Source organism: Scleropages formosus, chromosome 13, assembly GCF_900964775.1.
Source record: "Scleropages formosus chromosome 13, fSclFor1.1, whole genome shotgun sequence".
Classification (NCBI taxonomy): Eukaryota; Metazoa; Chordata; class Actinopteri; order Osteoglossiformes; family Osteoglossidae; genus Scleropages; species Scleropages formosus.
This window is the reverse complement of record NC_041818.1, coordinates 23,909,528-23,935,460: the sequence shown is the minus strand read 5'-3', so window position 1 is coordinate 23,935,460 and position 25,933 is coordinate 23,909,528. Positions and strand designations below refer to the sequence as shown.

Genomic DNA, 25,933 nt, shown 5'->3' with positions numbered 1-25,933 from the left:
GATGTGCTCCTTTTCAGCTCTCTTCAGTTGTTGACCAGGAGCAGAGATGGTGTGTGTGTCTGTGTATGTCTGTGTGTGTCTTTGTGTGTTCAGGGTATGTTTCTGTAATTTTTTTCTTTTTTTTTTTTTTTGACAGCATGTACCCCCTCTCCAGTGTAATTTCCAATATGTTTCACATGCCAGCATTCAGAGTTGTGTGTGGAGTTAGGTGTAAGGGGGAGATGGAGATCACAAAAGCGCTGACGTCTCCCAGGGCCTGTCATGCTGCTCCGCCCTTTGAACTTGTTTTCATGTCAGCTGGCAGTCTTACCCAGAATGCACTTGTCCCACCTGACCTGTCCCTGCCCTTGGCTGTGAGAAACCCCCGATGAGGGAACTCGCACATCGAGAATCCTCTTTCTCCAAGCGAGCTCAAGGAAACGATACTTCTCCCGACCTGCTGCTGAAAGGGAGGAGAAGAAGGCAGGGCAGCGCTGGGTCTTCCACACATTGTTAGCGTAGCTACACCTTACGTCAGCTAACCACTCTCACAGAGGGAAGCTAGCCCTTTTACCATTGGTTTTGCTGCAGACACACACAAATACAGAGCACAAGCCCTTTTCCTGTCCCCGACTGATGCTACGCAATTCCTCCCGTGGACTCACGCCACTGACGTGGCACCGTGTGAAAGAGTGTGACTTTGCACCACGTCCCAATCATTTCTGCATCATGATTTGTGTTTTGAGACTTGTTCTTTTGCTGCCTTCCACATTCCTCTTCCTGTGGCCCACGTGTGTTGATAGTTGCGTCTTGAAGCCTGTTTGAATCTCTCTGATTGTCTGAAATCCCTACTGTGGCTCTCGCTACCATTCGCCTCGTTGACACGATGGGACTGCGGGCGCTTGCAGCTGACCCCATGCTCATATGCTCGCGGTGTCCCAGTCACAAGTGAGTGGCAGCTGCTTTGTGCAGAACCTCATGGAATCGTTTCACTTGTAAATAAAGATCTTTCAACTGGAATGAGAAAGTTCAGTGCAAAGAAAGAGCTGCCTTCAGGTCACAGTGATTGAAGACCCAAAACAAACAAGTCTGCAAATACAATACCTATGACTTCTTAGCATATTGACTCTACCGCAGTTTGGAATCTTGCTGAACATCAGGGGCTTCCTGAGAATTTGAACCAGTAGCCTGGCAGTTACCAGCCAGTGTCCTTGACTGCACCGTCACTGTAGTCAGTCCCCACCCCACCGCACCAGGTGACCCTCAGTGATCTCAGGAAGCTTCATCCCTTGCTGTCAGTTCCACCGACTGTCTGCAGCCATTACTAAGACCTATTAATCCTCACCTGTGGAGCTGCCAAACAAGCAGGAGGCAGAACGCAGCTTCATTTGTCTGCTAAATTGCCGGTGTATTTATGTAGTGGAGTGTTTGGACGGCGTGTCGCTGGCTCTCAGGCCGTTTCTCCTCCAGGCGGCTGTTTGTATCTAAACCCTGCATGGGGTGATGAATGTAACGTGAAGGATGAGCCAGGCAGTGTGGAAAGTGCTCCCTCTGGAGAATGGCTGCCTGTATTTATTTGTTTATTTGTTTATTTATTTACCGCCAGCTTGCCAACAAGCGTTTCCATGCCGATGCTGTTGGAGATCAACGTGAAAATCTCTGCATGCTCTGGTCTCTTCCACGCTGTTTGCCTGCAAACGTTTGCGTGCGAGGTCACCCAACGGTCGTAGCGCTCACCGCGGAACTGCAACCGCACCGCCACGCGGGAAGGATGCTTGCTGTCTCCCTCACGTAGCGACTGGGATTCGACTCCCTCCGTGTTTAATGGTCTTTAAAGGAAGGAGAAGTGATCTGTCAGCTGGGGTTCCAAGCTCATTTTCCAGTCTCCTTTTATTGTGAAATTTTCTCTGTTGGTTACCTTCATGGCTACATATCAGTGTCCTCCTTATTGCCATTTTTATTATTATATTATGTTCTCAACCATCATCTCTAGTCGCAATTTCTTTCAAACCTCACAGTTTTACATACTCATGCATCATGCTATACAGTTGATTGCGTTTACTCAGGTAACTCAAAGGTACAAGTCAACATATTGGTCCTCTGTCCTTGTTGTCACTTAAGGGTGGAGGGAACGTGCGTGATGTTGCAAATCCGCAAGGCAGAAGTGCTCGTCGCGTTGCTCCGAGAGGTGTCTTGAGTGCGAAAGGAACTGAATGTGTGCAGGTAGAGGATCGGGAGGAGCCCGAGCGCTGAGAATGGCCCTTCGTCTCCTTCAGGAAAAGCAGCGCTAGAAAGCATGAATCCATAAGTTTTATGTAAATGACTCATGATAATAAAACTCTGAGATGAATTGAAATCAATCTGGGCACAGTTTGTCCTAATCTTTAATTCTACATTGTTTTCTACAGAGAATGAGCAGAGCTGTAGAGAATGTGCTTTATTTCATCAGTGCTGTTTCGCTGTGCACTTTTCCCCATCAAGGGGAGAATGTAGCTGTAGCTGTGTGGTATATGAGGGTAATCAATTTTGTGTGAGGGTGTATATTTTTTGGTAAAAATTTAAGAGGGAATCATATCGCTGTGAGTATGCTGCTTCTTCCATATCCTCGGCACGGTAAATCATTATGTTGAGTTGCAGCCGGAGAGGAGGATGAATCCTCAGCGACTGAAAGGATTTTTTTTGGCCATCTCTCCGTTTTAATTGCAGCGCCGACTCTGTTACACGGATCCCTTTCGCTGCCTGTGTCACGTTGTCTGCTCCCACCTCTCTCATCTTCCTTCCCAGAATTCTGTGTCATGTTTACTGTGAAGACCTCATTTTCCACCAGCCCCCCTCCCCTTTAATCAGTTCACCAAGAAATTTCTATTTTCAGAATTTGTACACATATTCAGACACACACGCGCGCACGCACACACGCATACATCTAGCAGGTGGCATAGCGCTTTATGCTACCAGCTCCCACTCAAATGACCTGGGTTTGAATCCTCACTCCTGCATGGGTACTTATCCCATGTTTAGGATACTTACCCCAGACTTACACAGTAAAAGTTACCCAGTTATCTAAATGCGTAAATCAGTGTAACTGGCTTAATGCACACCTCAACATTGTAAGTTATTTTGGATACACAAGTCAGATAAATAAAAAGTATAGTCTGGGAAGGGTTAAATGAGTGGGCTGGCTTTCTGAGACACCACACACAAACACACACCCCCCACCTGAGAGGCTGTCAAGCCGCCATGGGCGCCAGCTGTGCCCCGATCCCGGCCACAAAGTTCACCAACTGGGCGGTAATGGCTGGGTTGCCTGGGCCGCAACGATGGCATCAGTGAGGATTAGCCAGAGTCGCAGCTCGGTAATAAGTCCCTCGCTGGTCTCCCAGTACCGTGGCCGTGCAGCTCTGAGGTGAGACATGCGCCGTTGTGGGACCCATCAACACACCCCATACTTTGACCAACCCAGGCGAGTCGGTGGTAGAATGGGGCAGGGCTTCTCGGCAGTGCTGTGAAGATGAGGCGGGTCAGGGAGTGGTGGTGCAAGTCCTGGAGGTGTTTAGGCCAAGAGAGGCAGCGCTTAGCAAAAAGTGAACTTGATGGCGCTCGGTCCCGCAGATGGGAGGTGCTTGCTGGCACTGATAAGAAGTGCCGAATACGGCAGCACAGATAAGTGGTGGGGGTGAGCGATGGGACGTGGCTTGTAAGTAGTGCTGAGCGGCGTGCGTCAACACCAGGGCCGTCCTTTCGCTGTGACTCCTTGAAGGATTGAGATCCTCACCGCTGATGAATGGAGGCCCCTGTCTGTCGCATTGGGCGACAGCTTCTCTTTGCCTGTTTGCGCATGTTTGCTAAACCTCTCGGCCATGGAACCCTGCCGTTCCACCGTGCGTTGTGAGTAGAATGAAATCCACACATATGCTTTGCACGGGGATGATTTGCCCTCGTAATTCCCTGGTGGCCACGCTATCAGAGCACTTTCTGTGGAGCGGTGAGGTATGGTGGAGGCACTTCCTAGGCCTGTTTTGTACCCAAATCATCACTTCCAGGAGGTTGCGCGGGGGGTAATCAAATTACTTATTAGTGCCATATAGCACTCAAGGGTTTCTTTTTTTTTTCTTTTTTTTTTAACCTTTGGACTGCAGGTTGTTGGAAGGGAATAGTTTCTGATACCCTCTTTGGTGAGAACATCTGTCTCAATGAACCAAGAGGAGTTGCCCTGCTGTGGCCGGTGTGGGTGCAGGGGTTGCGGGGGGGAAACTTCATCCGTTTTACCTACTCATCTTTGGAACATTTTCATATATTAGGCCGTGGCCAAAATGAGGTCCTTAAATATTCACAGCTTCTAATTAGTTTATTGTGCATTCGAAGAGCCGTGGGGGTGACCCGGTAGCGGGGAGTCGGCCGTCTGCTGTTTCACCACAGATTCCCGCCGTTTCTTGTTAATAACATTCCTGGTGACGTCCCACTGATTTTAATCTTGCCTGCTCCAAAGAGGCCTACTTAGGCACATCCTCTCCGCAAAAATATTAGCCCTAGTGTAAGGCCTGCTTCAAAGTGAGTTTATTTAATTTACTCACCAACTTGAGCCGTCAGCTTCCTTAAGTATGCTCTTGTTGGCGCTTACACCCTTATTGGACGGCATTACTTGCGGGGTCTGTGTGTTTGTACACACTGGAAGCAGCACACAATTATTGACCAGAGTTTCAGTGAACTCTTCTGGAAGACATTCTTACCCATTCTGTGCCACTTTCCATAGAAGGGTATCTCACGGGTCTGATGGGGCGGGGGGGCATTATCAGTGACATCAGAAGGGGAGGTGCAGTAGAAGAGAGTTAACCTTTGTTCACATCTCTGAAGTTCTTCCATGTTGGGATGTAAATGATCTTCTGGTGTGAATGGTTCTTGTCTCCAGATTTTTCAAAACTCTTTATGGCTCCAACTCTGTACACCCCACAGAGAAGAATGTGGATTTGAATTCGAGAGGACACTTGGGGCTCGGTAAATCAAGTGTTTGAAGAAAATATTTTCACAGCCTTAATTATATTTGGACGTGGAATCTGTAGGCATGCTGGTTTCATGCGATCAACAAACTGGTCGAGATGGGCTTTGTCCAATGGGTCCGCCAACCTCCTGCTACGTTCCCCTGTCGATGGGCTGCCATGTGGGCCTCACGCTGGCCGCCAGGTCCACACGCCACCTCTCGCTTGGCTCTCTAGTGCCGTATGTCGCTGCGCTGCTTCGCTCAGTGCTCTCATTTTGTTTACGTCTGTCTTGAGCAAAGCAGCTAGTTGGCGAGATCCTTCCCTACTTGTCACAAACAGGAAATGGAGCCTTTTTTCTAATTTGCCTCCATATAAGAAATCTTGTGCAAGTCACCTTTTTTAAAATGGATTTGTTACATATACACTTATTGACAGGGATGTGCTTTATGAGCTCCATCTTTTCCGCAGTTTTCATTGTTTTCCTGCCTATCTTTTTTTTTGGTCCAGGAAGAAGTCAATATGCTTTAGGCTAATATTTCTTTGTTTCCCTGCTTTGAAGGTAATGAAATGCCCCCGCTTTTCAAATGTCCTCTTGGAATTCAGGGCCTATAGAGTGTCTCTTTAATACGGCAACACAAAGCGCACAGATGGAAATATCAATACAGAGCGGCTTGTGAGTGCGGCAGTGCAGGAGGTAGGTAGTGGGTGGGGTTTTTTTTTTGGTGGGGGGGGGGTCGGGAGTTATGGGCGAGGGGTGGAGGGGGTGTATGGCAGCCACCTCACTGGCACTTCGAAAGGCTCTGCTGAGCAGGTCCCTGGAGAAGCCCTGTTCCCGCAGTTGTTCAAACAGAGCTGCGATGTAGATGTAGCGACAGAGCTGCCCTTGAGGCAGGAGCAAGGGCAATAATTAATGCGGCGTCTCGTTGCGATGGATTCTCGGATCCGACGGCTCCCTTAATGGAGCTGAGAACTCGCATTCCCGTGTTTCTTTGTCGATTTCGCATCCTGGGGGTTTGCGTTCGGTTCCCATGGGCGTCGGTGTCTTTGAGGAGCTCTTTTTGAGAGCTCGTCTGCGTGCGAAACACCTTTGTGAGTATTACTGCTGAAGTGGATCACCATGTTTATATTGTAAATTTGTTCGGAGGTTAAGTGGCTGACTTAGGGCTACAGTCGAAACGATCTTTAGTCTTCATCTGTTAGCACAGAACATCCTGGATACATAGACCCTGCATTTAAGGGATGCGCATGATCATAACTCAGGTTGGGGTGGAAGGGGTGCGGAGGAGAAAATGGGTGTCCAAGAAGAAAGGGAACAGTGGATTTGTCCAGAACTGGTGTGTACATGAGCAAGACGAAGCCCACGCTGTCGTGGCACCAGGAATACCCTCCAGAGTCGGGTTCCTCGAGGACCAGGCGAGTGACGGGTTTCCATCCAGCATGTGGTTCGACAGATCAAGGAAACTGACACGTGACTGAGAGTTTGTGGTTCAGGTACCTGGAAGCATTACGCTGTCGCACCCTAGAGCGGCCGTCGCTCACTCCAGCCCAAGCTTCGGTAAGTTCTGGTACTCGAAGTCGCAAAGGTGCAGCCTCTCAGAACTCACGGGTCGACAAGGGGACCGTTCTCTCGCAGTGCACCCTAACATCTTGGCTGCCTCTCTGCAATCTGCCAACAAGAGCCACTTACCTTCTGTAACATCTTCATTGTCGCTGTAATGTCTGGGAAGGTATCAAGGTTGCACATTTCTTCTCCTGTCTCTGATCACGGAAGATAAACACAAACGCCAGTCTCAGCCATTAGGGCTGATTGAATTACAGCCCTGGCAGAGAGCTGAAAACCAAAATAGCAGCGCGGTCACTGACTCTATCGGATTTTCTTTTCAGGGACCTATTGCTTATTGTCCTGCCACCGAAATGCCGCCATCGGCCCTGCTTGTTTTCCGCGTATTAAACGCTGCCTTGTTGACTCCTTGGGCAGCAGACTGACTGAGTGCGTCTCGTGTTTCCTTTCCGCTCATGGTCCACAATGGCTAGAAATCGAACTCTCATCAAATGTTAGCCCTGTGAAAATGCCAAATCATAATTGCCATTTCCTTTTTTTTCTTAGCAGTATTTTTTCCTTAATAATAGGAATTTGGCGTTTGAGAGGTTTGGGTATGTGTACGTATCACTAAATGTGCTGTTGACTCTTTTACATGCCTTTGTAGCTGCTCACGTGGCTCGGGCGAATAGGGCCGCGTTTGTACTGTGTTACCTCTTTAAGGCTTAAGTAACTCTCACCAGGGCTCATGTCAAACCACCAGCCGACCCAAAGGCACGTTGTGTCCTCGAGGCCATCAGGTGGCTAAAGATGAGCTCACCTGTCGCCTCCTTCAGCTGCATTGCACAGGACCTGTCCCGTACTGGAGTGTGCACCCCCTGCCCCTCGATCTTTGACCGCTTGTATTTTCTAATTAACCTTACAGCAAAAACACAGCTTGACTGCAGACCTTACACCACATGACCACATGAGAAGAGTCCCCCCCCCACCCCCTTTTCAGAAAAGTATAAATTAGATGATGTATTCTGAAAATGATCCCTGGCTGTAGCCCTGCGATGCCATTTTCTGTGAAATGTGGTGTTTACTGATTGTTTCTTTTTCCCCCTCCTTGCCTCTTCAGAGCATGTTTTATTAAAGAGGGCTGATGTATTACAGCAGACGGCTGTTGCCAGCCCCAAGCCGTTGACTGATGAAAACTTGGTAGAGTTTTGAAAACGGGAGCTGGGAACACGGGGCCAGAGGAGCCGTCCCTACGTGGGCTGCACTCTGGGAGATGCCATAAGTCAGGATGTATCCGAGGGGCAAGTTAAAGAAGGGGCTTCCCTGGCAAACGATCACTAGTCTGGGCCTGGTGGTGGGTGGGGGTGTCTTGGGTCGGGACAAACCTACTGAGCTCAGCCTGATTTTACTCAACGTAAGAGCAGCACGGTGGCACAGCGAGTAGCGCTGCAGTCTCACAGCACCTGGGTGGTGCGAGAGGACGTGGGTTCAATCTCTGCTCAGTCTGTGTGGACACATGGTTTCCTCCGGGTGCTCTGGTTTCTTCCCACAGTCCGAAGACATGCCGTTCACCCATAGTGTGTGAGTGATAAAATGTGTTCCACTGATGTATGGATGAGTGACCCAGTATAAGTAGTGTATCTAGCAGTGTAAGTCACTTTGCTGAATAAGGTGTGTGGGCTGACAACACTACATAGAGTTCACTGGAAGTCGCTTTAGAGAAAAGCATTTGCTAGTTGAAGTAACGTAAAGGTAACCCCACCCAGTTCCATTGTAGTACCTCAGTGTCTCCGGGTCAGCTGTGATGATTGCCGTATACATCTAAGTGAAGAGTCTGGTGCCCAGGGCGCTCAACTCTTCTTGGAAAGATCTGGGAACGATTGAGGCTCGAGATCCTGAGAACCAGGCTGGTGGGACGGTCGTGTGGATGTGCGTGTCTTGGGTGCTGTGGACCCGCTCCTTAGCCTTGCCGAAACAGCAGAAGGCTCAGTGTCGAGGCAAGAAATGAGCTATGTGACGTTCTCTTACCAGACTTTGCTGTTTCAATACCACACAGGCACTGGTCATTTAGCACACCTGTCATTTATGTTTGATTCCAGTTTATTCCGGAGCTCGGAAACGGTTGCTGTGAGTTGCCACTTTTTGGCAGAGCGATTTAAAACAGCCTTTCTGAGGAGTTTTTTGACATTTTGGGTCCCAAACAGTGATTACTGTACACATCTTTTGCTTTTGTTTATATTGATCCCTTTAGAGAAACGTTTTATGAAATGATGATTGTAGCAAATTCTTCTGCTCTTGTTATTGACAATTGCTAGAGAATTATTATGAAAGATGTCTGTGTCTTCGCTGCCATTGCTTAATGCTGCTTCTCAAGTGTTACAGAGTGATGCTGAACTCTGCCAAAACCTGACCATAGCTCTTTGGCTGGGAACCTTGAAGTTGTTCCAGATCGGTACCTCATTGCCCCTCTTACAGCATTACATATCCCGTGCATTTGTTTGAAACAGGTCTTGGCATAGGTCTGCAGCGATTTCTGATTTTGCACCTCTTTAGTGAGGCGACACAGTCAAGTTGTGGTGAAGTGAACCCTTTCTGCAGTCCTCAGGCGGAGACGCCTCCACGGTTCGACCCTTGCGCAGGGGTCAGACGGTCACGGCACGGACCGCGTGTTTTTCGATCGGTCCCGGTTCTGCATTTGCTTGGTCGATATTTTGCTATGGTGCTGGGTGTTCTTCCCCACCGTGTCTAATCGATTAGGCTCGCGCTGTAGCGAGGGTCACACCCACACCTCTACTGCTGGCAGGTCCCAGCACAAAGGCTCTCCGTCAGCAAGGCTCGGAGAGAGGGATGGCTGGAGCAACCCACGTGGAAAACGACCGCAGGAGTTTCTGCCATCAGCAAGGCACCAAGGTGAGGAGCAGTGCAAATGATGGCTGAAGGCCCTGGGTTCCTGAGGTCCACAGTACCAGAGCTGAAGTGGGGCGTTTCTGTGCTTCCTGCCCTCTCATCTTCTTCTGCTCCCATTCCGTCCCGCCTGGGCCTGGCCTGAGGCGCGGGGCACCAGCGTGCCTGTTAATGAGTGTCCCTGGTGGCGTGTAATTAACGCAGCAGCCGGCGGTCCCCCCTCGAGGGCCCCATTTAACACGGAACGCATTAGACACGACGGCCCCCGGGAGAGCCCTCCGTAATCGCGTCCCGTCGGATCGCTCTGCTCAGCAGACGAGCCGTCAGCCTCAATTTCTAATTCCTCCTCTCGGATCACTCGCTCATTACATCATAGCCCGAGACCGATGAACACATGCTGATTAAGTTATTAGTGGGTCACATGAGGCTCTGCGGGGTGGGGGGAGGGGAAATGTGGAAGTGGGCAGAGGGGATCTTGTCCTCATTGTGATTTCAACCTGGGAGGTCCAGAGTACGAGCTGTGGAGACATGCATGTTGTGTGGTGACCAGTGTACAGCGTCTGTGTTGTTCATCACAGGCCGTACATTTGGTGTACGCCTACATTTGCATTTACATTTATTCATTTAGCAGACGCTTTTCTCCAAAGTGGCGTACATCTCAGCAAAAATACAATTTGTGCATTACATTAAGAGAAAGAGACATAGCTGCAGACATGTGATTCTTAAGTAAACCTGGTTTGTTACCTTCCACTTGATGCACCGATGTTCATCACTTGAGTTGGTGCATAAAACAATGAATCCTCATGACCTGAACTCCCTTTTACATTTTTCCATTTTAGCTCATGCTTTTCTCCCAGTAGCTTAAAGTGTTGAACTACCTACAGTTATTTACACATTTAAACACCTGGGTAATTTGTACTAGATCAAATCAGGGTAAGTAACTTGATTGAGCGTGCTACAGCAGGAGGTGGGATTCGAACACATGAGCTCCCAAGTTCATAGGTGCAGCTGTGCTACCTGCGGCGTAGCTCTTGATGGCACTAGTGAAACATCTCTCTCCTCAGCACCCTGGTAAAAACAACAGCTTTTTAGGAAGTAGTCTTTGGGAAAGTATGTCTTCATGGGCAGTGGACCTACTAGTTTTGTCCATTTACTGGTTTTGCCCATTAACTGCATCACGTGTCAAGTTGACACCTCTCCTTTGGAAAGGGGAAAAATCCATTCGTAAAGGCTTTTACATGTATTCAATTATCAGACACTTTTCTCTAAAGCAACGTACATCTCATAGAAAATACAGTGTGTTCATTACATTAGCAGAAAGAGACACCTAGATGCAGGCGCATGATTCTTAAGTGCAGTTAGTTTCGTACCACCATATGAACCATACTTACGATCCAAGTTATGGAGCATTAACATTTATAGATTAACATGTACTTAAGAGATCCCATGGGATAAGTGAGTCCGGAAGAGGTGAGTTTTAAAACCCTTCTTAAATACGATGTGTTTTTACCATGATCTTACTGTGGACTTTCTGCTGTTGGTGCTGTTTTCTGTGAATCTTCTCCCCGATCCCACAGCATGCAAATCGCCCTGGACACCTGGCCCTTGCTGGGCTCACAGCCCACTTGGAGAGCTGTGATTATAGCACTGGTGAGGTGGTTGTCAGCGCTTATGGAAAATAAATGGTGAGTTTTAAATTTTGCTCTTTCCTGGTTGGAAGGGAGCAATTTGTGGAGTAATCCTCACTGCAGAGCTCAGAGTAGCATCGTTACACGTGAAGATCCCTAAGCTTTGCATCTCATTCACCGTTTGAGTAATGGGGAGGTGGGGGAGCAAGTAGAGTGTGATCTTTGCTCTCGCTCAGATTCAACATGACCACATCTGTCCAGGGGTGGTGTGATTTATTGGGTCATCTAGCGGTTAAGGACATGGACCTGTCGCCTGAAGAGTCCTGCTTTGAGCCCCACTTCTCACCACTGCTCTCATGTCTTTGAGCAATATACTTACCCCAAAATGTTGTAGCAAAGCACCATGTTGTATACATGAGTGAGATATGTGTAGTTTTGTATTAAAGTGTCTGCTAAGCATTTACTTGTAGCATCTAGACAGTAGTGGAGGTCACTGTTGCGCTGTGGCATAGTCCCAAGGTCTGGTGTTGTAACCTTTCTACAGAGCAGGGTCTGTGCCTGCAGGGGGAGCTCTTGCTTTGGGACACTCCACCTGGAGGGTAAAACGCAGCTACGTGTGGTGGTGCGCTGCCAGGCCTGGTCTTCATTCTTGTGTCTATTATAATTAAGTAAACCTTATGGTTGTGCAAACAGCCCCGGATCAGAGCGACGAGAGGGAGAGACCGGGTTTCACTTTCTCTCAGTTTTAATTCTAAATCAAGCTATATTTGGAACCCGTAAAGCCTGGGCAAATACACATCTTTCGCGTATCGAGCGAAATAAATCTAACACATTATCAAAAATGTGAGTGGCTTTCTGCCAGCAGTTACACAATTCCGCAGCACTTATTTGTGTTGCTTATTAAAACTGACAGGTTAAGTGAAAACGGTGCTGTAGCTCGTACTGGTTACTCTGGCCTTTGAACGTCTCCCCCCCATCCCCCAAAGCCGCTGCCTCTCGGAAGAGCCTGTAAAATGAGCTCGTAACTAAAAGTGTGAGAAAATGAAAGTGTTGATTTCCCTCATCAGCAGCAGGCGCCAGCCTTAGGGGAGCGGCGCTCTGGGCTCCTCGGAGCGTCTCCGACAGCGCCTGAAACGGCACTCGGGCTCTGTGTGATGCAGGGGTGGCGGGGTGGGGCGGGGTGGGGCATGGCAGGACGGGGTTACTCGTAGCCAGTCGTGGCGGAAATGGCAGGTAAGCATTATGGACTCTGGTGGATGTAGCCGCGCAGATGCTCTTGCCCCGTCCCCACCTTAGCGCCCCCCCGGGAGAAACAGCGGGTTCTCGGAGTGCGGTTGGGGCGCCGCCTTTCAAAGCTTGACTTGAGAACATTCAATAATAGATGAGGACTCGACTTCGCTGGCCCTGTCTGACCCTGTGTGCCCGTGGGCAGACAAGGCCCCTGCGGCCGTTGACCGCTGACCCAGGGATGACCTGGACCATGCTCCGGTACCCTCTGTGTTTGGATTACCCCGTGATTTTCTTTCTTCCGCTCAGGTCTGCGACCCCGTTGACAGCCCCGGCCGTTTCTCACTTTAAATATTAACATCCCGGTAATCTTCGGTACTGCCGGCTCAAGGGTCCTTGTGATGGCCGCTGTGTTCGCTTCCTTGTTAAAAGCGGCTTCAGCTTCCCTGTCAAAATATACGAGCAATTATGCGGGGCTTTGAATTGAGTAATGATTGATTAATAGGGATTGTTATCTGCATAACAAGATGATGAGTGTGACCTTTTCACGTTATTATTTGGAAGGCGTACTTTACCAAGGTGGTACATGTAATTCATCCAGGGTTATGCTCCATGCTAATTATTTAAACAAGCGCTTCCTTCTCCTGTTTCAACCTCACTGCCTCCACAGCTTTGTGTTCTGACTGAGAACAACCACATCTGGTTAAAAAAAACGAGTGGCTGTCACTCTGAATTGGGTGGAACAGTCATATTCCTCTGAGCTGATGCCCTGTCTGTGTTTTATCATCGTCAACATCATTTTCGTTGTTGTTGTTATACTTATCATTATTTCTGCCATCCTGTCCAGGGTGTACCCTTCCTTGTGCCTTAATCTTCCAGAAAGGCTCTGGACCACATCAACTCTGCTTTGATCAAGTGGTTATTGATGATTGATGGATGGATGGATGGATTCAATAGTAATTATTAGTCATCTGTATTTGTGTTGTCAAAATTGGCTGTACAATAGTAGACCTCACTAGAATTTTTGTCCTTGTCTGATCCTACAACAGCCCTTCTGTAAGGGGTGGTGGCAGGGGGAGACCAAGGATCAAAACCGGGCTGGATCCACTCCAGCTTCCTGCTGCTTAGCATGAGAATGGATCCATGACGTGTTTATTTTCAGACGTTTACTCTCACAGTCCTGCAGAGTGTTCTCACACATGCATACACATACAACCACTGTTCTTTGGCTGTCTCCATACCAGTAGGGGGCACTGTGATACTGACAACCACCTGCACTTTAGCAGTTTTACAACATGCCAGTTTACCAAAGGGGAATATTCTCCTTTTGTGTTTTCATTTAGGCTTTTAAAATGTGCATAAATCGGTATTTTACGGAGTGAAGGTACATTATACTCGTTCAGTCATTTATTCCTTGGCACCAACATATGTTTAAGTGGGACTTCAGCATATGGTACTTTTTATTTTAACTGTTTGGACTGGGCAGGAAGACAACATTTCTTGTGGGACAGACTCCAGTGTTTTCATTTCCTCGCCTTTTTACAGATGTCCCCCAGGACCGCTTATTTAGTGTTTTTTACTGCCATTTGCAATGTGGTCTTTGTCAAGTAATGGTTTCTGTCAGGACCTGTTTAACCTTCGCTGTCGGAGCACATGTTGCTGTGGATTAGTTTAGCGTTCATCATCACACTGGAGATGAAGGGCTTTGGGTAATTGAACCCGGTGACGTGTTTATCCGGGGGGGGGGGCGTTTAAAAGTAGTTTGTGGGGAAATTTGGGCCTCCGGCTCGAGAACAGACTTGTCTCATCTGACTCAGTTTGGCTTTTGAAGGACCTGAATGGCCCAAATTGGTGTAGGTTTGAAGGGGGGGGAGGGTTGTGCAAAGCAGCTGCTGGATCACCAGAAGAGAATTTGTTCGAAGCAGGAATACAACTGCCGGATCATTGGAATGGTCTCCATTTAGGGCAGCGAGCCATTAATGACAGTGTCTCCGTTTCAGGGACGGCACACACACATCTGCTGTCCGGTACTAGTGTGAGGTTTGGGAAAACCTCAGCAACCTGGGCAGGATATATGAGGTTGGACAGCAGAGTGTCCTACATCTCTGGGAAGTGCTGCAGAAGAGCTAGGAACACACGTCTGCTCATTTCCTCATCGAACCGGTTAAGCAAATGCCTTGTGAAGAAGTACTTTCCAGCAAACGTACTTTTCACTGGCACTGTAGATTTTACAGAACGGCCTGTACTGAGAAACTATGTGTGATGACAGGGGTTTGCACCAGAACCTTAGCAACCCTGCAGACTTGAGCAGAGAAATGAGACCTGAAGTTTTTTGACTTGGCCACAGAACCATGAGTGTGTCGAATCCCAGCTATTGCATTGGCTCATTTGTGTGTGTGTGTGTGTGTGTGTGTGTGTGTGTGTGTGTTTTTTTTTTTTTTTTTTTTTTAAAGTTGGGTTGAGCTGTAACCCCATATGCCCAGCTGACCCACCCAAAGAGGCTTCCCCATGGACTCCTCATGGACAGTGCAGGCAGTGATCTTTGTGACATAACCACCAATCACAGAACCGCTACCATCTCCGATATCAGCTCTGTTACATGTGCAGACGTGTGCTGCACGCTGGCAAACCTTTCGTTAATATTTTATACCCACCTGGTGCAAATATATTCCGTTTCTGCAAGATGGGGATCTATTAAAAATTTATATTTTTTTTTAAAACAAACTTGCCGTAGTGTATGCTGCGGTGTGGGCCGGGGGCAGCGGGGAACATGGGGGACATTGTGTGGCTGCGAGACGCAGGATGGGTAACAATTGGTGAGCAAACGGTGCGCTTTGCCCTCGATCCCTGTGGCCCTGCAGTGGTGGGGGGAGCTGTGTTTCGGCGTGTTCTTCCATTGTGAGCTGCACACTGGATCGCTAAGCTGCCGTTGCCCTGAGTTAATGTCTGCTTTATCTCTCATCGGGAGGTCCCTCTCATCCTCCAATGAGCTCTTTGAAAACCACACAGCCGCACCCGGCGATTGCCGGTGGCCGCGCCAAGGGGGACGTCTGCGGATTTGTGGTAATCGTCTCCAGAGGAGAAGCATGGCAGCCAAAGCCCTTGAGCTGGGAGGTGAGTCAGAGCCGGTCCTCTGGCAGGTATCACATGTGGTCACCTTGGGAGCCCCAGGAGCAGACTGGCACGGTCTTTCTGCCATTGGCAGTGGTCCTTCAGCTGTATTCATGGCTGAGGCGCCCCCTACTGGCTCGTCCGTGAGCATTCGCTCAGTCACCTAACCTTGAACTGACGTCAGTTTTAGCAAGACTCGGGCAGTGACTGACCACTGATGTCTCTGAGCTGCCAAGTAAGAGCCTCTTGCAGGTGTTGTGCAGAGATGGTATGTGGATACAGTAGTTAAGTGGTAGGCTGTGCCGGGACCACCGAGAACCACTTAGCACACTGGGGGAAATCAGTGTGAGACAAAGCTGACGTCAGGGCGTGAGAACCGTGAGCGTTCAGTGCTGGCCCTGTGTCTGCTGAGCTGGGCTCCCTTATGGGTGTTAAGTGCACTGCCATGTCGGACGCTGGGAGTACAATGAGGCGACGGTCCAGCATTGCGTTTCCATGGAAATGGAGCATGCCAGCGTTTTGAAAGGCACCCGAGTGTGCCATGAATCGTCCGCGAGGTCATCTTTATTAGGAGGTACTCGCTGAAAGTGGTCTCACCTGAAAAGCAACACCCGTACCCCTCCCACCTCCCTACTGCCTCACTTCAGAACTCAATGAGCCGCCGGCCACCGAGCTTGCAACGCAGCCACTTTCCTGACACACAGCACCACGCCAGAGGAGTCGCCTCTGTGCTCGAAGCAACGGATGAGTCCCGAGGCAGGAAGACAGGCAAGCAGGCACCAGTGGCAGAAAATTGCTTTTTTTGTCCAGGGGTATCCAGGGTGTCGGCGTGAAGCAAATGACTAGAGAAGGCAAATGTGTGGTTCTCAATCGCGAGATCACCCAGCGTTCTCTGTGTGTGACACCCAGCGTGGGCCTGTGGCGCAGCACGGATGTTTGCTATTACCGGCGGGAAAGTACAGACTCCGATTGTTCCGCTTGCAGATATACTGGAGATAGAGGTTGAAAATATGGTTTGGGGGAAATGGGTCCATAATTTTAGACAAACCATTCAATTTTTTAAGTCTGAGTTGAAGCGATGCCATTTCAGTGGAGTGTGTGTCATTTTCATTTTCGAAGATGGAACTTGCTTTTTTGAATCATTGTCATGCTTTTGATTATGATGATTTAACTAGCAGTCAGTTGTGTACTAAAATAATAAAACCTGTAGTAAGGTGGTCTGCATAACCCTTACTTAGGATGTTTATATTTTCCTGTGTGTGGTGCAAAGGTATACTTCTCCGGAAACTCCAAAAACATTGACCTTCAAAGGCAGGTGGTGATTTTTACATCCTGGTCCAAAAGCTTCTGTTGGGATTTCTAATTAAGACACAATCTGGTGCCCGCTCAGATGACTAATAAGCCCAACAAAGAGATGAAGAGACCCCATGGAATTTATATCAGACCACTTGAAGTAACGATCAGCTTCCATCAGGATTATCTGATGTGCTGCCAATGGCCTCCCTTCTCTTTCAATAGGAAAGAGACAGTCTGTTCACCATTAAGGAGTATAATAACGCTGCCACCATCGTGACGCATGCCGGGCAAAAGTGGGATAGCTTTGTGGGGTTCTCTTTAGGCTCTCTTCATAGCTTTTTTGTTTTTCCTTTTGGAGAGGACAGTCTTGATGTTTCTCCTGATAATGAGGAGGTTGGTATACAAGTCCTCCTTTCTAACAGGGGCAGAGACAACAGTCAAAAGTGCAGTGAACATGACCTTCATTACCAGATGAACCCATTTACGGTCTGAGGAAGGAATGGGGCAAGGGGAAGTGGTGGAAAACACAGGAGAAAAAAAACCACCCTTTTTATTTTCTTGGTCTTTCAACATTGTATTGAACCTTGTCAATCACGGTTGTGAAAGATATAATTTTCCACCTGAGTCATGTCACAAACCCTGCAGGGGAGCCCAAGGGGAGTCTCGTCTGATTGCAAACCGGGGCGGCTCTCTGTGTGCGATATGCAGACCCGCAGAAGGGGAGGATGTGGAATCGGTTGCATCAGTAATTAAAAATAACGTTGATGCCGTTGTGTTTGAGTCCCCCCAGCTGCGCTTTGTACTAAACGGGACCGTATCCTGCTTGTGTGTGTGCTGTTCAATAGGTCACACTCCTGCGGTGCTGCAGGCTAACTAGCAAGCACTGATAACCTCTCCTCTGCCAAAAAGGGCACCCCCGGGGGTTGGTAGAGGCCCCGCTCATAGGACAAGGCCCTTTCAGTTGAGTGCTTTGTAAGGTTACTTCATTCCACATTGAGGCCTCGCTTAATTAGACCTCGTCGGCTCTGCAGCGATAATTACTCTGTGCCTGTTTGACACCGTTCTTCAGATGTCACCGGCATGTTGCAACTCAACACACGAATGGAATTTGCGCTTTGTGTCTACGGTGTATGGGATTCTTCTCTTTTTCCCCCCATCCCCATCTCCACCTAACCTACCCCATTACACGTCGCTTGTAATTTCAAGAATGCAGAGAGACCTTGGAGGCTCTGGAGATGAGCTCTTTAAATTTGCATACCGTCGTATGCTAAGTAGGCCTGTGCACTGCTCATGACGATAGATCTGTCTGAGGAAATATCAGTGGCCTTAAAGCAGTTTCGATTAAAGGACGAGGACACGGTACGACTCAGATTATAAAGGAAGAGTGGGTGTGCGTGGACATGGACTGTGTTTGCCAAATGTCACGGCATACGTCGTTTGTTTGGACAGTAGCGATCGCGGCCGCAGGGCAAATGTCACGCGGTACCTTCCTGTCTCTGTCCGCTCGGCACGTCGGCGAACGCCGGTGGTCTGGAAAGCGGTCGAGGTTGCGTCTCGTGCGCACGGCAGCTGCTTTCGTCATTCCCCTCCTGTTGAGGCACAGTTCCACTGCAGCCTGGGGCACATTTGCTGAAAGAAAACAAGTATGGTTGCGGGTGTGTCCTGAGGCCTCTTTCTGCCGGGTGCAAGCCCAGATCACACACTTGCATAGGTCTCTTTCTGTGTGTGTGTGGTCTCAGAGGAAGCTGTTTGAAAGATCCACCTCTGCCCTGTATGCTGTGAGGAGCTCCTACCCCAGGTGGGTCTCCTGCCTGGTGTCTCTGGACATGTTATGAGGATAGCGGTGCTTTGGCCCTTCCAGCATGTACCAGGAGCCTTTGGACAGAGCTTCAGAGCGTGCGCGCACACACAGTCTTGTGCAGATGTATGGGCTCTCGGAGGCTGCCACCGCTCGGGCACTCACTGTAGTTTGTTAACCGAGAACAGTGAGCCCGTGCAGAGCGTAATTCTTAACCTGTTAGATGTGTGTCTGAACCCTGTTAGGGAAGCAGCCAACAGTTCAAAGAACCATTCTGGATGTTGTCCACCCTGATCCAGCTCTTGTGGGTGTCGATAGAGCTGCTGTAGCAGTGTAGGAAAGGCCCACCTAACAGTAAGTCTCTGCTTGGGACCACCGGAGCTGGACTCCCTACTCAGCCAGTATCTCCATGTGGTTGAGCTCACCCAGGGCTTTAGTAATGAGCTTTTTCCAGAATGCAGCCAAGGTGGTCGAGGGACTGGCCTTCGCCCAGCACCTGAGCCTCTCTGAGGGAACTGGTGTCTGTCGGTGGTGGGCTCAGCCCTCGCTCCCGCAACTCTGCGGTGACACAGTGAGAATTCCGGAGAAATTTTAATGCACCCATGACCTCGATTTCATATCAGCAGGCTGAGCACGCATTTGTGATACTTGTCAGTCAGCTGTCATCTGATGAAACAGAAACAACATTCAGAGAGAGAGAGAGAGAGAGAGAGAGAGAGAGAGAGAGAGACACACACACACACACACACACACACACACACACACAGGAAGAGAGAGCAAGAGAGTGAGGCAGAGAAAGAGAGCACGAGAAGAGTGGTATTGGGGGGAATCATCTTTTCAATACTGATAAATGTCAGTATAAGTTTTCTTCATTTCAGAAAGAAAGGGAAGAAAGATGGTTTGATAGATAATGATTTTTTTGCTCACTATGTTTAAGCGCTCTTCAGAAGGTCAGGAATTCAGTGGGCCTGTTGTACGGTAAAGTGCTCGCCGAAATTAAAGGGGCAGCACATCCCCCTCGGACAGCTGTGTCACGGTTCCGTGTAGGTGCTGACAAGATAAAGACAAAATTACAGCTTTCTTGGTTTCATTTGGCAATTTCGTGTGCTGCGCTACCCCCCCCACCTCCCCACCACTGCCGCCGCCGTCATCCCGTGGTTTTTGTTGCCTCCACTTGTGCAGAGAAGAACAGTAGCCCTCCTCTCTGATGGAAACCACACTGTCCTGTAATCATCAGAGCATCATTCATCATTCGACGTGCCGGCCGTCGCCTCGTTTCTGTTGACTTGTTTTGCAGAAATGTGCTTACCTTCTCCTGCCTTAGAAGTCAATCAGTGTTCGCTTAATGAGGCAGAGGTGGATGGAAAAGCGAGGTGTTCTCAGGTGTTTACTGGCCATCATTAAAAATGTATCTCCACATGACTAGACGTGTTTTGCTTTGTTTCCCATTGTATCTTTGCTTGCTGCTTAGGATGAAATGAACCTGGGAGGGGGTGGTGATTGTGTGTGTGTGTGTGTGTGTGTGTGTGTGTGTGTGTGTGTGTGTGTGTGTCCGAACATGAATCTTCCATGATCAGGTACCCCACGCTGGGCTACAACAGCAAGAGGGATTTAAACGTACACCCCCCCTCCCCTTCACGTGGTGTCTGCTCAAACTGCTTGTAAACTGGTGTTTTTCCTGCACCCTCTGAAAGGGAAGTAGGGGCAGACCAACCCCCCCGTAGGTGGCAGACCCTCGACGTCTCTTGCTTTACAGATGTACCTCACCACGGGCGATGTGTGAGATGCTTTGCTGCCGTCTGCTGCCTACCTTGACCCCGAGGCCGCAGGGGGAGGGCGGTGCTCAGACACTGGATTTCTCCAGCTTGCTTCCGAAAACAGTCAGATTAAAGTTGTGGGTTCGCGCTTCTTTCAAAAAGGGGATCCCTGGGGACCTTGTGGAACCTGAGGGGCGTCAGCCTTCAGTAAACGTTGGGCCGACACCTCTCTGCAGCGCTCTGCTTGTCCTCCGAGCGGCAAACAGGTCTGTTGGCCTCCAGGGCTCAATTCGCAGAAGGAGGGAGTCTGTCTTGCTTTTGAAATGTTCCCTCCTCTCCCTTCCGCTCCTTCTATGTAGTCCGAGCCACCAGGGCGATGTAAACCGGTGTTTCTACCCCACGGTCTGCTGGAAAGTTGATGTCAGTGAGCGGGGAGGTAGGCCCTCTTCTTGCCCCCGAGGCCCCGGGTACGTCATCGTACGGGTCATAGGGTGTGTTCCCGTTCTTCGTTCTGTCTGTTACCTCTGCGCGGGGGTCAAGGAGTGCGGCTGCGGGCCTTCAGTGCACTAACCGTTGTTTAATTAATGAAGTTGCATCTCGGGTCCGATCCCGCTGTCTCCCCGCAGCGGAGAGCTAATAGGGGCAGGGAGGTAGTGTGAGGGTGGTGGCGATCTCATTGGTGATTAAAAATAACCTTTCCGCCAACAGAGGAGCTGTTAGCTCTGCCCTTTCATTCCTGTGGATGCCATTTCAGAGTTGGTCTAATGATGGCTCAGGAGTCGCAGGACAATTACACAGGCGTTAAATTGATCCCCTAGCTTCGACCACGCGGAGAGGCCGCCCGCCGCAGTCGCCAGGCACACGCATCCGGCCTATTTGGGCTCGTTAGCTGCCCTGTGGGGAGCCGCCATTTGCACGACGCCGCTCGTCACTGAGGGAAGGGGACGGTCACAGTGTGGGTTCATCTCACGCATAAAGGGACAGGGGACTTGTCCTCTGCACCCAGGAAACAAAGTGATTCATCGTGGGAAGTTTTTTTTTTTTTTTTTTTTTCTCCTCCCTTCCCCCCCTTTTAGTCAACCCTCAACCCCCCATCCAGCTCTTTCTCGCCCTTGGGCTTTACGTTCTTGGCGGTAAGTCCAGGTGTATCTGCGGCAGGGGGGCAGCATCATCAGCGGGAGACGCTGCCGGCAGCAGGAACCTTGTTTACCGCAGGCCTGTCGCTGCTGCCAGAGAAAGTGCCCCACGAGGAGCTGTCAGTCATTCCATTATGTGCCCTGTGACCCACTGCATCCTCCAGGTGCTCTTTCCTGCTTGGCCTGGAAGGAAGTCCCATGTTTGACCTCTCTCTTCTTTATTCTCCTTTCTCTGCGCGCTTTGCTCGTTTTCCCCTCGGTCTCATCGTACGCTGGAGATTCGGCAGTGTGCAGGTGCGCCGCTCATCACCTCGCTCCTTCATCGCCAACGCACACTGTGAGCGGCGAGCCGGCCGTCTGCAATTATTTTCCTGGAAGTCTCCTTATTTTTCACCGTGTTGAAAACAAGCCGTTTTCAGGTATAATGACAGCTGAGCACCGGGTTCACTTTATACTATCCAGGAGGGTGCGGCTCGGGTCTGGAATTGGTGGAGAAATGTTTAATCTTTAAGGATAATGAAAAATGAACATCTCACCTGCGGTGACAGAGCAGGGCTGTTCCTTGATGTCAAAGACGGCGCGTGAACACGTTTCAAACAGGGCTCTTTCATACCACTTTTCAACGCTCCCATCTCCTTTTTTGTCCATAAAGGGGTGCAATCCAGCAAAGATGAGCTGATTTAACAGTTGGGGGAGCTGGCAGTTCGGTGTTGTTGCCGCAGTGAAGGCGGAGCTGCTGCTGGAAGTCCAGCCCTGCTTGCAAATGACGCGGTCCCTGCTTTGACATTGTGGCAGATTGCGTCCCCTTCCCGTGGTGACGGCTCACCCCACCAACTCCGGCACCAACTTCATGAAGCCTTCCTGGCAGATATGGGTCGTTCTCTTCCTCTTGCCATGTGTTGGAATTGTGCCTTCCACCCCCACCAAGGACTAAATCAGCATTTCAGAGTCATAACTGTTACTTTGAGCTCAACATTTGTTTTTTCCCCCCAGTATGCCAAAAAAATGTATGCATCTTTCTCCCACTCTTCTTCTTCTAGTAATGTCTGATAGCATATGATGGGTGTGTTTCCGTAGCTTAATCTGTGCTGTCTTTACCCCCTAGGTAATTTACAAATAAATAATAATAATGACAACCAGGGAACTGTAAGACCTGACTTTGAACCAACCTGACAGCCAGATTCAGTTATCAGAAAAATTGCGCTGCATGCGCCCAGTCGTCTTTGTGTGCCGTTTCGAGCCGCCGCTGACCTGCCGTAAGTGAGCATCTCTGGATCCTGTTCGTCCTCCTCGCTAGAGGAAACTGTCCAGGTCCGTGGACTGGAAGAGCAAGGCCACCAGGAGTACAGTCTATAATAAGGGAATTGTGTTGCAGCCATGACCATTGTTACTCTTAATTTACTGTTTTGTCCTCTAGATAAGAGCTAAAGTGGAACAGTGTCTTCCTGGTTAAGTGTCTTTATTTCATTGACCTTCCCTGTAGTATGCCGTTTTGGGTCCGCAGCCCGCGCTCCAAGTGTAACACGCCATTTCGGAAGGAAACCTTGTAGAGTAAAATGGTCTAATTAATTCTTCACTTTTCTCTGTTACTCATTTTACTTACTGCCGCCTTCTCGATTTGTGTGTGTGGCGGTCGGCGGGGGGGCTTGGCAGGGCGTGTCGGCCCACGCCGACCCAGACTTCGAGCTTGTGAGATCTAGCTGAATGTCTGATCTTGAACAATGCTGTATGTCATGGGAAGTGGGAGCACAGCAGCTGGACAGCTTAACTTGGAGGGGGGGAACAAAACCACTGGTCCCAACAGAGTCTCTCTTGTTGCACCATTAAGCAAGTTAGTTACTCTAAATTACTTCAGTAAAAATGTCCATCTGTGCATGTGGGGGAGATGTAAGTTAGTTAAGCAACTGTGCTGCTATGTGGTGCTCTGACATGAGCGCTCTGGAAGGGCTTCGACATGTTGCATAGAGGACAGGCGGCGCGGTAGCATCGGGGAGGCGTTGACACGGCTGATGGACCTGCTGGGCCCGCTCGTCCTTCGCGCCCCGCCCACTTGCCAGCCCTCCCTTTTGTTAAGAGCATCGTAAACGTAGCGTTTCCCTATTAGTGAAAAGCCACCAAAGGTCACTTCATTTATTAGTGTTCTGTTTTCCCTCCGCTTAATGTTTTATTCCATCTCAACATATTGCCACGTCCTCGCTGCATTTAATGTGTCGTATCTGGTGTATTGATTTATTCTGAATATGTGTACACTAGACATTATTTAAGGTGTGTTACCCTCTAATTGCTCAAGTCACGTATTGCTCGTAAATGTGTCTGTTGCTGTGATTTGTGGTGTCATTATCTGTTTAGCATGTTTTGAAGCGCAGTATGAAATCTTAATTAGTGCTGATTACCCGCGATGGGTTTCAGTGGCTCCATGAGCTCCGGAGCGGAGATCATGGACAGACTCTGTAATTTATAGTGAAGCGACGCAATGAATCCTGTACTGGTAAAGGGCACCAAAGGCGGCAATAAGGCAGCATTGTTCCTTTTTGAAGTAGGTTGTGCAGAACTTTCCTCTGACCTCAGTTGTTTGCACAGGAGCGCCACAGGCACCACGCAACAGTAAACTATGGATCTATAATCAATTTACTTCTTCTTTTATGCTTGTTTGTATTTTGCAAATTGTCAGCCTTATTAACATCGACCTTCAGTCACCTTATATTGAGACTCACCTTAGACATCTGCTGAGGGTGAGGTGGTGATGTACTGTTTGACTTTCTCCTCACTCATTTTGGCGCTTGAGCACTTGTTTATTAATTACATATTAATGATTATGAATAACTTTTGCCAGCACAAGCTCTCTTATGGTATGGGGAAGCTCGATGAGATAGCTCTGGCCTAGTTAGCCACAGTGTTTTGTTTTGAGTGTTACGTATGACTGTCCATGTGTCCGTGCGTCCTTTCCTTCTGCTCTGCAGTCTGCTGCTTTACTGTTTTCGCCAGGTGGAGCAGATCCCCTTATTACATCCCTGTTGCATTTATTCAGTATTTATTAAGACGATTGATTGATAGGCTTCTAGCACAGGAAGGGACCAGTGAATTGCGGTGCTCCGATGGCCGATTTGCGTCCGGACCTGCAACAGCCGCATCTCACCTGTAAGACTCTGAGCTGCTGGCTCATCCAGGCGCCGTGTGCTCCGGTGCATCAATCTTTCTGTTTTATAGACGGTACAGGGAAAGTAATATCCTTTATGAGGCTTTTATGGCCCGCTAACTTCCTGCCGCAAATGATGAAGAATCGCCAAGTCGTCATTAGTTCCAGGTGTTCTGTATTGACTCGATGAGCAATCCTTTTCATGTGCGGCCCAACCGGAGAGCACAGTCATCTTCAGGAGCTCTAGAAACTTCCCCTAAACTGATTTGTTGGCAGTTGAGATTTGAAGAGGTTTTGCGGCGCTGCAGTGTGCATCAGCCACGGGTTCCGGCTTAGACCGTCGGCTGCTCTGAGAGCACGTGCTGCCACAGCGACCCGAGAGCATGTGAAGGATGCAGTTGTGCCTCTTCACCTCTCCAAGTGCTGCTGGAGAGCTTTTGTGTGGCTCTGCTCGTGCCACTCAGCCCAGAGTCTGAGCCAGAGGGGGCTCTCGTCCCTCGATCTGCTTTCTAGCTTCGCTGTGAGTGTATGGTTCTGGTCTCGAGTTGTTTTGATTGCCTTTTTACTGGTCCATGTGGTTCTTCAGAGGGCCATAGGAGGCAACTATCATCAATGGGTAGAAATGAAGATACGAAGGAGGGAGGGATGCAGACACACCCCTCCCCGTTGCCTGCAGACCGGGTGCTGGCCATTAACAGCCTCTTCAGCACATTAAACACCCGGGACAGCTGCAGCCCTGACCCCAGCTCTTTATCTTAGCAGCCTGCTCCTGCCCTGCACTCGGCACCCCCCACCCAGCACCAGGCACTCCTATTTAATCATCTGGGACAATATTTATTCATCACCCCTTCTCTTTGTTTCACTCATTTTTTTCCTTTTTCTGGGAGGATCTGATTAGGTCATCTTTTGTGAATGCTGCCGCTTGAGCCCCAACTCCCTCTGGCCCTCATCCCAGCCCCCTGCTTCCCCCAAGGTGACAGAAAGGGTGGGGGGTGAACATTTCAGTTCTAGGGCACAAGTTAGTCTCTGCGTTAAAATGCACTCAGCCTGCGAGTCTCTGTAGAATGTGGAGACATTTAAAATGCAAAGATGTACAGTTATATGCTTTGTACTGTGTTCAGAACTCCATGATTCGTTGATATGGCCTTTTCGCCTGATGTCTACACAGTCATCATCTTCGGCTAATCTTTATGCTCGTGTTTTACCCACCCTGAAACGAGGGCCGTTCCGTCTTAATTTTAAAGCCAACTTAGGTTACAAAACAATGCAAATATAAGACTACGCTGGTTAAACTCTTCATGAAATAATAGGACCACAGCTTCTTTTCACACTTTTGACAGAGGAACTCTATCTTTACTTCTCGTTCAAGTGAATCTTTTGCCACCCCTTCCCAAACTTCATGTCATTTCCATCTGTTTACCTTGCAAAGTCTTGTTAAAAAAGGA

General features: G+C 49.2%; 1 protein-coding gene across 3 annotated transcripts in view; it reads left to right on the top strand.

Moving 5' to 3' along the window:
• Positions 1-25,933, top strand: part of diaph2 (diaphanous-related formin 2) — a 313,996-nt gene that overhangs the window by 122,259 nt on the left and 165,804 nt on the right. The gene's annotated exons all lie outside the window — the stretch shown is intronic.